The sequence below is a fragment of the Mobula hypostoma genome, unplaced genomic scaffold, assembly GCF_963921235.1.
Source record: "Mobula hypostoma unplaced genomic scaffold, sMobHyp1.1 scaffold_61, whole genome shotgun sequence".
Classification (NCBI taxonomy): Eukaryota; Metazoa; Chordata; class Chondrichthyes; order Myliobatiformes; family Myliobatidae; genus Mobula; species Mobula hypostoma.
This window is the reverse complement of record NW_026948178.1, coordinates 46,959-58,482: the sequence shown is the minus strand read 5'-3', so window position 1 is coordinate 58,482 and position 11,524 is coordinate 46,959.

Below are 11,524 nucleotides of genomic sequence, written 5' to 3'. Positions count from 1 at the left end.
CACTCTATCTGTGTCCTCTGGTCCGAGACTCCCCCACTACAGGAAACATCCTCTCCACATCCACTCTATCTGTGTCCTCTGGTCCTAGACTCCCCGACTACAGGAAACATGCTCTCTAGGACCAGAGGACACAGATAGAGTGGATGTGGAGAGGATATTTCCTTCAGTCGGGGAGTCTAGGATCAGAGGACACAGATAGAGTAGATGTGCAGACCATGTTTCCTATAGTGGGGGGAGACTGGGACCAGAGGACACAGATAGAGTGGATCTGGCCAGGATGTTTCCTATAGTGGAAAAGTCTCAGAAAAGAAGACACAGATAGAGTGGATGTGGAGAGGATGTTTCCTGTGGTACGGAAGTCTAGGACCAGAGAACGCAGATACAGTGCAAGAGGAAAGGATGATTCCTATATTGGGGAAGTCTAGGACCAGAGGACACAGAGAGAGTGTTTGTGGACAGGATGTGTCCTACAGTGGGAGAGTCTGGGACTATAGGACACAGACAGTGTGGAAGTGGAGAGAATGTTTCCTATTCTGGGAGAGTCTAGGACCACAGGATACAGATATGCTGGATGTCGAAAGATTGTTTCTTATACTGCGGAGGTCTAGGACCAGAAGACAAAGAGTGGATGTGGACTGGATATTTCCTACAGTGGGGGAGTCTAGGACCAGAGGACACAGATAGAATGGATGTGGACAGGATGTGTCCAAAAGTGGGAGACTCTGGGACTATAGGACATGGATAGGGTGTATGTGGAGAGGATGTTTCCTGTATTTGAGGAGTCTACGAACAGAAGACACAAATAGAGTGGATGTGGAGAGGATGTTTCCCATTCTCGGGGAGTCTAGGACCAGAGGACACAGATAGGGTGAATGTGAACGGGATGTTACCGATGGTGGGGGAGTCTAGGACCAGAGGACACAGATAGAGTGGATGTGTAGAGGATGTTTCCTATAGTGGGGGGAGTCTAGGACCAGAGGGAACAGCTAGAGTGGATGTGGAGAGGATGTTTCCTGTAGTGGTGGGAGTCGAGGACCAGAGGACACAGATAGAGTGGATGTGCAGACGATGTTTCCTATAGTGGGGGGAGTCTGGGACCAGACAACACAGATAGAGTGGATGTGGAGAGGATGTATCCTACAGTGGGAGACTCTGTAACTATAGGACACAGATAGAGTGGAAGTGGAGAGGATGTTTCCTACAGTGGGTAAGTCTAGGACCAGAGGACACAGAGAGAGTGTTTGTGGACAGGATGTGTTCTACAGCGGAAGAGTTTGGGACTATAGGACACTGAAAGAGTGGAAGTGGAGAGGATGTTTCCCATTCTGGGGGAGTCTAGGACCAGAGGACACAGATAGTGTGGATGTGGAGAGGATGTTTCCTGTAGTTGAGGAGTCTCGGACCAGACGACACAGATAGAGTGGATGTGGAGAGCATGGTTCCTATAGTGGGGGAGCCTTGGACCAGACGACACACAGTGGAGGTGGAGAGGATGTTTTCTATACTGGGGGAGTCTAGTACCAGAGAACACAGACAAAGTGGATATGGAGAGGATGTTTCCTATAGTGGGGGAGTCCAGGACCAGAGGACACAGATAGAGTGGATGTGGAGAGAAGGTTTCCTATACTGGGGGAAGTCTAGGACCAGAGGACACAGATAGAGTGGATGTGGAGAGGATGTTTCCTATGGGGAGAGAGTCTAGGACCAGAGGACACAGATAGAGTACATGTGGAGAGGATTTTTCCTATAGTGGTGGAGTCCAGGACCAGAGAACACAGATTGAGTGGATGTGGAGAGGATGTCTCTTGTAGTGGGGGAGCTTAGGACCAGAGGACACAGATAGAGTGGATATGGAGAGGATGTTTCCTATAGTGGGGGAATCCAGTACCAGAGGACACAGATAGAGTGGATGTGGAAAGGATGTTTCCTGTAGTGGGGAGGTCTAGGACCAGAGGACACAGATAGAGTGGATGTGGAGAGGATGTTTCCTTTAGTCGGGGAGTCGAGGACAAGAGGACACAAATAGAGTGGATGTGGAGAGGATGTTTCCCATTCTGGTGGAGTCTTGGACAAGAGGACACAGATAGGGTGGATGTGGACAGGATGTGTCCGACAGTGGGAGACTCATGGACTATAGGACACAGATGGAGTGGAAGTGGAGAGGATGTTTCCCATTCTGGTGGAGTCTTGGACAAGAGGACACAGATAGGGTGGATGTGGAGAGGATGTTTCCTGTAGTTGGGTAGTCTAGGACCAGAGGACACAGATAGAGTAGATATGGGGAGACGGTTTCCTATATTGGGGGATGTCTAGGACCAGATGACACAGAGTGGATGTGGAAAGTGTGTTTTCTATACTGGGGGACTCTAGTACCAAACGACACACATAGAGTGGGTGTGAAGAGGATATTTCCTTTAGTCGGGGAGCCTAGGACCAGAGGACACAGATAGAGTGGATGTGGAGAGAAAGTTTCCTGTATTGGGAGATGTCTAGGACCAGAGGACACAGATAGAGTGGATGTGGAGAGGATGATTCCTGTAGTGGGGGGAGTCTAGGACGAGAGGACACAGAGTGGATGTGGAGAGGATGTTTCCATTCGCGGGGAGACTAGGGACAGACGACACAGATAGAGTGGATGTGCAGAGGATGTTTCTTACAGTGTCGGAGTCTAGGACCAGAGGACACAGATAGAGTGGATGTGGAGAGGATGTTTCCTATAGTGGTGGAATCTAGGACCTGAGGACACAGATAGAGTGGATGTGGAGAGAAGGTTTCCTATATTGGGGGATGTCTAGGACCAGAGGACACAGATAGAGTGGATGTGGAGAGGATGTTTCCTTTAGTCGGGGAGTCGAGGACAAGAGGACACAGATAGAGTGGATGTGGAGAGGATATTTCCTGTAGTTGGGGAGTCCAGGACCAGAGGACACAGATAGAGTGGATGTGGAGAGGATGTTTCCCATTCTGGTGGAGTCTTGGACAAGAGGACACAGATAGGGTGGATGTGGACAGGATGTTTCCTGTAGTTGGGTAGTCTAGGACCAGAGGACACAGATAGAGTGGATATGGGGAGACGGTTTCCTATATTGGGGGATGTCTAGGACCAGAGGACACTGATAGAGTGGATGTGGAGAGGATGTGTCCTGCAGTGGGGGAGTCTAGGACCAGAGGACACAAATACAGTGGATGTGGAGAGGATGTTTCCTATAGTGGTGGAGGCTTGGACCAGATGACACAGAGTGGATGTGGAAAGGGTGTTTTCTATACTGGGGGACTCTAGTACCAGACGACACACATAGAGTGGGTGTGAAGAAGATATTTCCTTTAGTCGGGGAGCCTAGGACCAGAGGACACAGATAGAGTGGATGTGGAGAGAAAGTTTCCTGTATTGGGAGATGTCTAGGACCAGAGGACACAGATAGAGTGGATGTGGAGAGGATGTTTCCTGTAGTGGGGGAGTCTAGGACGAGAGGACACAGAGTGGATGTGGAGAGGATGTTTCCATTCGCGGGGAGACTAGGAACAGACGACACAGATAGAGTGGATGTGCAGAGGATGTTTCTTACAGTGTCGGAGTCTAGGACCAGAGGACACAGATAGAGTGGATGTGGAGAGGATGTTTCCTGCAGTGGTGGAATCTAGGACCTGAGGACACAGATAGAGTGGATGTGGAGAGAAGATTTCCTATATTGGGGGATGTCTAGGACCAGAGGACACTGATAGAGTGGATGTGGAGAGGATGTGTCCTGTAGTGGGGGAGTCTAGGATCAGAGGACACAGATAGAGTGGATGTGGAGAGTATGTTTCCTAAAGTGTGGGAATCTTGGACCAGATGACACAGATAGAGTGTAAGTGGAGAGGATGTTTCCTATAGTGAGGGAGTCTAGGACCAGAGGACACAGATAGAGTGGAAGTGGAGAGGATGTTTCCCATTCTGGGGGAGTCTAGGACAAGAGGACACAGATAGAGTGGAAGTGGAAAGGATGTTTCCTGTAGTTGGGGAGTCTCGGACCAGAGGACACAGATAGAGTGGATGTGGAGAGGATGTTTCATATAACGGGGGAGCCTTGGATCAGAGGACACAGAGTGGAGATGGAGAGGATGTTTTCTATACTGGGGGAGTCTAGTACCAGATAACACAGATAGAGTGGATGTGGACAGGATATTTCCTTTAATCGGGGAGTTTAGGACCAGAGGACACAGATAGAGTGGATGTGGAGAGGATGTTTCCTGCAGTGGTGGAATCTAGGACCTGAGGACACAGATAGAGTGGATGTGGAGAGAAGGTTTCCTAAATTGGGGGATGTCTGGGACCAGAGACACTGATAGAGTGGATGTGGAGAGGATGTGTCCTGTAGTGGGGGAGTCTAGGACCAGAGAACACAGATAGAGTGGATGTGCAGAGGATGTTTCCTATAGGGGGGGAGTCCAGGACCAGACGACACAGATAGGGTGGATGTGGAGAGGATGTTTACTGTAGTTGGGGAATCTAGGACCAGAGGACACAGACAGAGTGGATTTGGAGAGGATTTGTCCAACAGTGGGGGAATCTAGGATCTGAGGACAGAGATGGAGTGGATGTGGACAGGATGTGTCCTATATAGGGGGAGTCTTGGACCAGAGGACACAGATAGAGTGTACGTGGAGAGGATGTTTCCTGTAGTGGGGGATTTTAGCACCAGAAGACACAGAGAGAGTGGATGTGGAGAGGGTAATTCCCTTAGTCGGGGAGTTTAGGACCAGAGGACACAGATAGAGTGGATGTGGAGAGGATGTTTCATATAATGGGGGAGGCTTGGACCAGAGGACACAGAGTGGATGTGGAGAGGATGTTTCCATTCTCGGGGAGATTAGCACAAGTGGACACAGATAGAGTGGATGTGGAGAGGATTTTTCCTACAGTGGGGGAATCTCGGACCTGAGGACAGAGATAGAGTGGATGTGGACAGTAAGTGTCCTGCAGTGGAAGACTCTGGGACTATAGGACACTGATAGAGTGGAAGTGAAGAGGATGTTTCACATTCTGGAGGAGTCTAGGACCAGAGGACCCAGATAGAGTGGATGTGCAGAGAAGGTTTCCTATATTGGAGGATGTCTGGGAACAGAGGACACTGATAGAGTGGATGTAGAGAGGATATTTCCTACAGTGGGGGAGTCCAGGACCAGAGGAAACAGATAGGGTGGATGTGGAGAGGATGTTTCCCATTCTGGGGGAGTCTTGGACTAGAGGACACAGATAGGGTGGATGTGGAGAGGACGATTCCGGTAGTTGGGGAGTCTAGGACCAGAAGGCACAGATAGAGTGGATATGGAGAGGATGTTTCCTACATTGGGGGAGTCTAGCACCAGATGACACAGATAGAGTAGATGTGGAAAGGATGTGACCGTTAGTCGGGGAGTCGAGGACCAGAGGACACAGATAGAGTGGATGTGGAGACGTTGGTTCCTATACTGGGGGAGTCAAGAACCAGACGACACATATGCTGTGGATGTGGAGAGGATGTTTACTACAGTGGGGGCGTCTAGGACCAGAGGACAGAGATAGAGTGGATGTGGACAGGATATGTCTTATAGTGGGAGACTCTGGGACTACAGGACACAGATAGAGTGGAACTGGAGAGAATGTTTCCCACTCTGGAGCAGTCTAGGACTAGAGGACACAGATAGGGTGGATGTAGAGAGGATATTTCCTGTAGTTGGGGAGTCTCGGACCAGAGGACACAAATAAAGTGGATGTGGAGAGGATGTTTCCTATAGTGGTGGAGGCTTGGACCACATGTAACAGAGTGGATGTGGAAAGGGTGTTTTCTATGCTGGGGGAGTCTAGTACCAGACGACACACATAGAGTGGATGTGGAGAGGATATTTCCTTTAGTCGGGGAGCCTAGGACAAGAGGACACAGATAGAGTGGATGTGGAGAGGATGTTTCCTGTAGTCGGGGAGTCTAGGACCAGAGGACACAGAGTGGATGTGGAGAGGATGTTTCCATTCGCGGGGAGACTACGAGCAGAAGACTCAGATAGAGTGGATGTGGAGGGGATGCTTCTTACAGTATCGGCGTTTAGGAATAGAGGACACAGATAGAGTGTATGTGGAGAGGATGTTTCCTATAGTGGGGGAGTCGAGGACCAAAAGACACAGATAGAGTGGATGTAGAGACGATAGTTCCTATACTGGGGGAGTCTAGGACCAGAGGACACAGATAGAGTGGATGTGGAGAGGATGTTTCCTGTAGTGGGGGAGTCTGGGACCAGAGAACATAGATGGAGTGGATATGGAGAGGATGTTTCCTATAGTGGTGGAGTCTCGGACCAGAGGACACAGATAGAGTGGATGTGGGAAGGATGTTTACTATATTGGGGGAGTCTCAGAACAGAAGACACGGATAGAGTGTATGTGGAGAGCATGTTTCCTACAGTGGAGGAGTCGAGGACCAGAGGACAGATATAGAATGGATGTAGACAGCATGTGTCCTAAAGTGGGAGACTCTGGGACTATAGGACACAGATAGGGTGGATGTGGAGAGGATGTTTCCCATTCTGGGGGAGTCGAGGACCAGAAGACACTGATAGAGTGGATGTAAAGACGATAGTTCCTATACTGGGGGAGTCTAGGACCAGAGGACACAGATAGAGTGGATGTGGAGAGGATGTTTCCTGTAGTGGGGGAGTCTGGGACCAGAGGACAGAGATAGAGTGGATGTGGACAGGATGTGTCCTATATTGGGAGAGTCTGGGACTATTGGATACAGATAGAGTGGAACTGGAGAGAATGTTTCCCACTCTGGAGCAGTCTGGGACTAGAGGACAGAGATAGGGTGGATGTAGAGAGGTTATTTCCTGTAGTTGGGGAGACTAGGACCAGAGGACACAGATAGAGGGGATGTGGAGAGGATGTTTCCTATAGTGGTGGTGGCCTGGACCAGATGACACAGAGTGGATGTGGAAAGGACGTTTTCTACACTGGTGGAGTCTAGTACCAGACGACACACATAGAGTGGATGTGGAGAGAAGGTTTCCTATATTGGGGGATGTCTAGGACCAGAGGACACAGATAGAGTGGATGTGGAGAGGATGTTTCTTATGGGGAGAGAGTCTAGGACCAGAGGACACAGATAGAGTGCATGTGGAGAGGATGTTTCTTATAGTGGTGGAGTCCAGGACCAGAGGACACAGATAGAGTGGATGTGGAGAGGATGTTTCCTCTAGTGGGGGAGTTTAGGACCAGAGGACACAGATAGAGTGGATGTGGAGAGAAGGTTTCCTATATTGGGGGATGTCTAGGACCAGAGGACACTGATAGAGTGGATGTGGAGAGGATGTTTCCTGTAGTGGGGGAGTCTAGGACCAGAAGACACAGATAGAGTGGATGTGGAGAGGATGTTTCCTGTAGTGGGGAGTCTAGGACCAGAGGACACAGATAGAGTGGATGTGGAGAGGATGTTTCCTGCAGTGGGGAAGTCCAGGACCAGAGGACACAGATAGAGTGGATGTGGAAAGGATGTTTCCTACAGTGGGTAAATCCAGGACCAGAGGACACAGATAGAGTTGATGTGGAAAGGATGTTTCCTGTAGTGGGGGAGTCCAGGACCAGAGGACACAGATAGAGTGGATGTGGAGAGGATGTTTCCTACAGTGGGGGAGTCTTGGACAGAGGACACAGATAATGTGTACGTGGAGAGGATGTTTCCTATAGTGAGGGAGTCTAGGACCAGAGGACACAGATAGACTGGAAGTGGAGAGGATGTTTCCCATTCTGGGGGAGTCTAGGACCAGAGGAAACAGATAGAGTGCATGTCGAAAGATTATTTCCTATACTGGGGAGGTCTAGGACCAGAGGACAAAGAGTGGATGTGAACAGGATTTTTCCTGTCGTGGGGGAGTCTGGGACCAGAGAACACAGATGGAGTGGATATGGAGAGGATGTTTCCTATAGTGGTGGAGTCTCGGACCAGAGGACACAGATAGAGTGGATGTGGGAAGGATGTTTACTATATTGGGGGAGTCTCAGAACAGAAGACACGGATAGAGTGTATGTGGAGAGCATGTTTCCTACAGTGGAGGAGTCGAGGACCAGAGGACAGATATAGAATGGATGTAGACAGCATGTGTCCTAAAGTGGGAGACTCTGGGACTATAGGACACAGATAGGGTGGATGTGGAGAGGATGTTTCCCATTCTGGGGGAGTCGAGGACCAGAAGACACAGATAGAGTGGATGTAGAGACGATAGTTCCTATACTGGGGGAGTCTGGGACCAGAGGACAGAGATAGAGTGGATGTGGACAGGATGTGTCCTATATTGGGAGAGTCTGGGACTATAGGATACAGATAGAGTGGAACTGGAGAGAATGTTTCCCACTCTGGAGCAGTCTAGGACTAGAGGACACAGATAGGGTGGATGTAGAGAGGATATTTCCTGTAGTTGGGGAGACTAGGACCAGAGGACACAGATAGAGGGGATGTGGAGAGGATGTTTCCTATAGTGGTGGTGGCCTGGACCAGATGACACAGAGTGGATGTGGAAAGGACGTTTTCTACACTGGTGGAGTCTAGTACCAGACGACACACATAGAGTGGATGTGGAGAGAAGGTTTCCTATATTGGGGGATGTCTAGGACCAGAGGACACAGATAGAGTGGATGTGGAGAGGATGTTTCTTATGGGGAGAGAGTCTAGGACCAGAGGACACAGATAGAGTGCATGTGGAGAGGATGTTTCCTATAGTGGTGGAGTCCAGGACCAGAGGACACAGATAGAGTGGATGTGGAGAGGATGTTTCCTGTAGTGGGGGAGTTTAGGACCAGAGGACACAGATAGAGTGGATGTGGAGAGAAGGTTTCCTATATTGGGTGATGTCTAGGACCAGAGGACACAGATAGAGTGGATGTGGGAAGCATGTTTACTATATTGGGGGAGTCTCAGAACAGAAGACACGGATAGAGTGTATGTGGAGAGCATGTTTCCTACAGTGGGGGAGTCGAGGACCAGAGGACACAGATAGAGTGGATGTGGGAAGCATGTTTACTATATTGGGGGAGTCTCAGAACAGAAGACACGGATAGAGTGTATGTGGAGAGCATGTTTCCTACAGTGGGGGAGTCGAGGACCAGAGGACAGATATAGAATGGATGTAGACAGCATGTGTCCTAAAGTGGGAGACTCTGGGACTATAGGACACAGATAGGGTGGATGTGGAGAGGATGTTTCCTGTAGTTGGGGAACCTCGGACCAGAGGACACAGATAGAGTGGATGTGGAGAGGATGTTTCCTATACTGGGGGAGTCTTGTACCAGATAACACAGATAGAGTGGATGTGGACAGGATATTTCCTTTAGTCGGGGAGTTTAGGACCAGAGGACACAGATAGAGTGGATGTGCAGAGAAGGTTTCCTAAATTGGGGGATGTCTGGGACCAGAGGACACTGATAGAGTGGATGTGGAGAGGATGTGTCCTGTAGTGGGGGAGTCCAGGACCAGAGAACACAGATAGAGTGGATGTGGAGAGGATGCTCCCTATAGTGGGGGAGCCTTGGACCAGAGGACACAGAGTGGAGGTGGAGAGGATGTTTTCTATACTGGGGGAGTCTAGTACCAGAGAACACAGAAAGAGTGGATGTGGACAGGATATTTCCTTTAGTCGGGGAGTTTAGGACCAGAGGACACAGATAGAGTGGATGTGCAGAGAAGGTTTCCTATATTGGGGGATGTCTGGGACCAGAGGACACTGATAGAGTGGATGTGGAGAGGATGTTTCCTGCAGTGGGGAAGTCCAGGACCAGAGGACACAGATAGAGTGGATGTGGAAAGGATGTTTCCTACAGTGGGTAAATCCAGGACCAGAGGACACAGATAGAGTTGATGTGGAGAGGATGTTTCCTACAGTGGGGGAGTCTTGGACAGAGGACACAGATAATGTGTACGTGGAGAGGATGTTTCCTATAGTGAGGGAGTCTAGGACCAGAGGACACAGATAGACTGGAAGTGGAGAGGATGTTTCCCATTCTGGGGGAGTCTAGGACCAGAGGAAACAGATAGAGTGCATGTCGAAAGATTATTTCCTATACTGGGGAGGTCTGGGACCAGAGGACAAAGAGTGGATGTGAACAGGATTTTTCCTGTCGTGGGGGAGTCTGGGACCAGAGAACACAGATGGAGTGGATATGGAGAGGATGTTTCCTTTAGTGGTGGAGTCTCGGACCAGAGGACACAGATAGAGTGGATGTGGGAAGGATGTTTACTATATTGGGGGAGTCTCAGAACAGAAGACACGGATAGAGTGTATGTGGAGAGCATGTTTCCTACAGTGGGGGAGTCGTGGACCAGAGGACAGATATAGAATGGATGTAGACAGCATGTGTCCTAAAGTGGGAGACTCTGGGACTATAGGACACAGATAGAGTGGATGTGGAGAGGATGTTTCCTACATTTGGGGAGTCTAGGACCAGAGCACACTGATAGACTGGATGTGGAGAGGATGTTTCCTACAGTGGGGGCGTCGAGGACCAGAGGACAGAGATAGAGTGGAAGTGGAGAGGATGTTTCCTCTAGTCGGGGAGTCTCGGACCAGAGGACACAGATAGAGTAGATGTGGAGAGGATGTTTCCTACATTTGGGGAGTCTAGGACCAGAGCACAGTGATAGACTGGATGTGGAGAGGATGTTTCCTACAGTGGGGGCGTCGAGGACCAGAGGACACAGATAGAGTGGATGTGGAGAGGATGTGTCCTGTAATGGGGGAGTCTAGGACCAGTGGACACAAATAGAGTGGATGTGGAGAGGATGTTTCCTGTAGTGGGGGAGTCGAGGATCAGAGGACACAGACAGAGTGGATGTGGAGAGGATGTTTCCTGTATTGGGGGAGTTTAGGACCAGAGGACACAGATAGAGTGGATGTGGTGAGAAGGTTTCCTATGTTGGGGGATGTGTAGGACCAGAGGACACTGATAGAGTGGATGTGGAGAGGATGTGTCCTGCAGTGGGGATGTCTAGGACCAGAGGACACAGATAGAGTGGATGTGGAAAGGATGTTTCCTGTAGTGGGTAAGTCCAGGACCAGAGGACACAGATAGAGTGGATGTGGAAAGGATGTTTCCTATAGTGGGGGAGTCCAGGACCAGAAGACACAGATAGAGTGGATGTGGAAAGGATGTTTCCTGTAGTGGGGGAGTCTTGGACCAGAGGACACAGATAGAGTGGATGTGGAGAGGATATTTCCTATAGTGGTGGAGCCTTGGACCAGAGGACACAGAGTGGAGGTGGAGAGGATGTTTTCTATACTGGGGGAGTCTAGTACCAGAGAACACAGATAGAGTGGATGTGGACAGGATATTTCCTTCAGTCGGGGAGTTTAGGACCAGAGGACACAGATAGAGTGGATGTGCAGAGAAGGTTTCCTATATTGGGGGATGTCTGGGACCAGAGGACACTGATAGAGTGGATATGGAGACGATGTGTCCTGTAGTGTGGGAGTCTAGGACCAGAGAACACAGATACAATGGATGTGGAGAGGATGTTTCCTATAG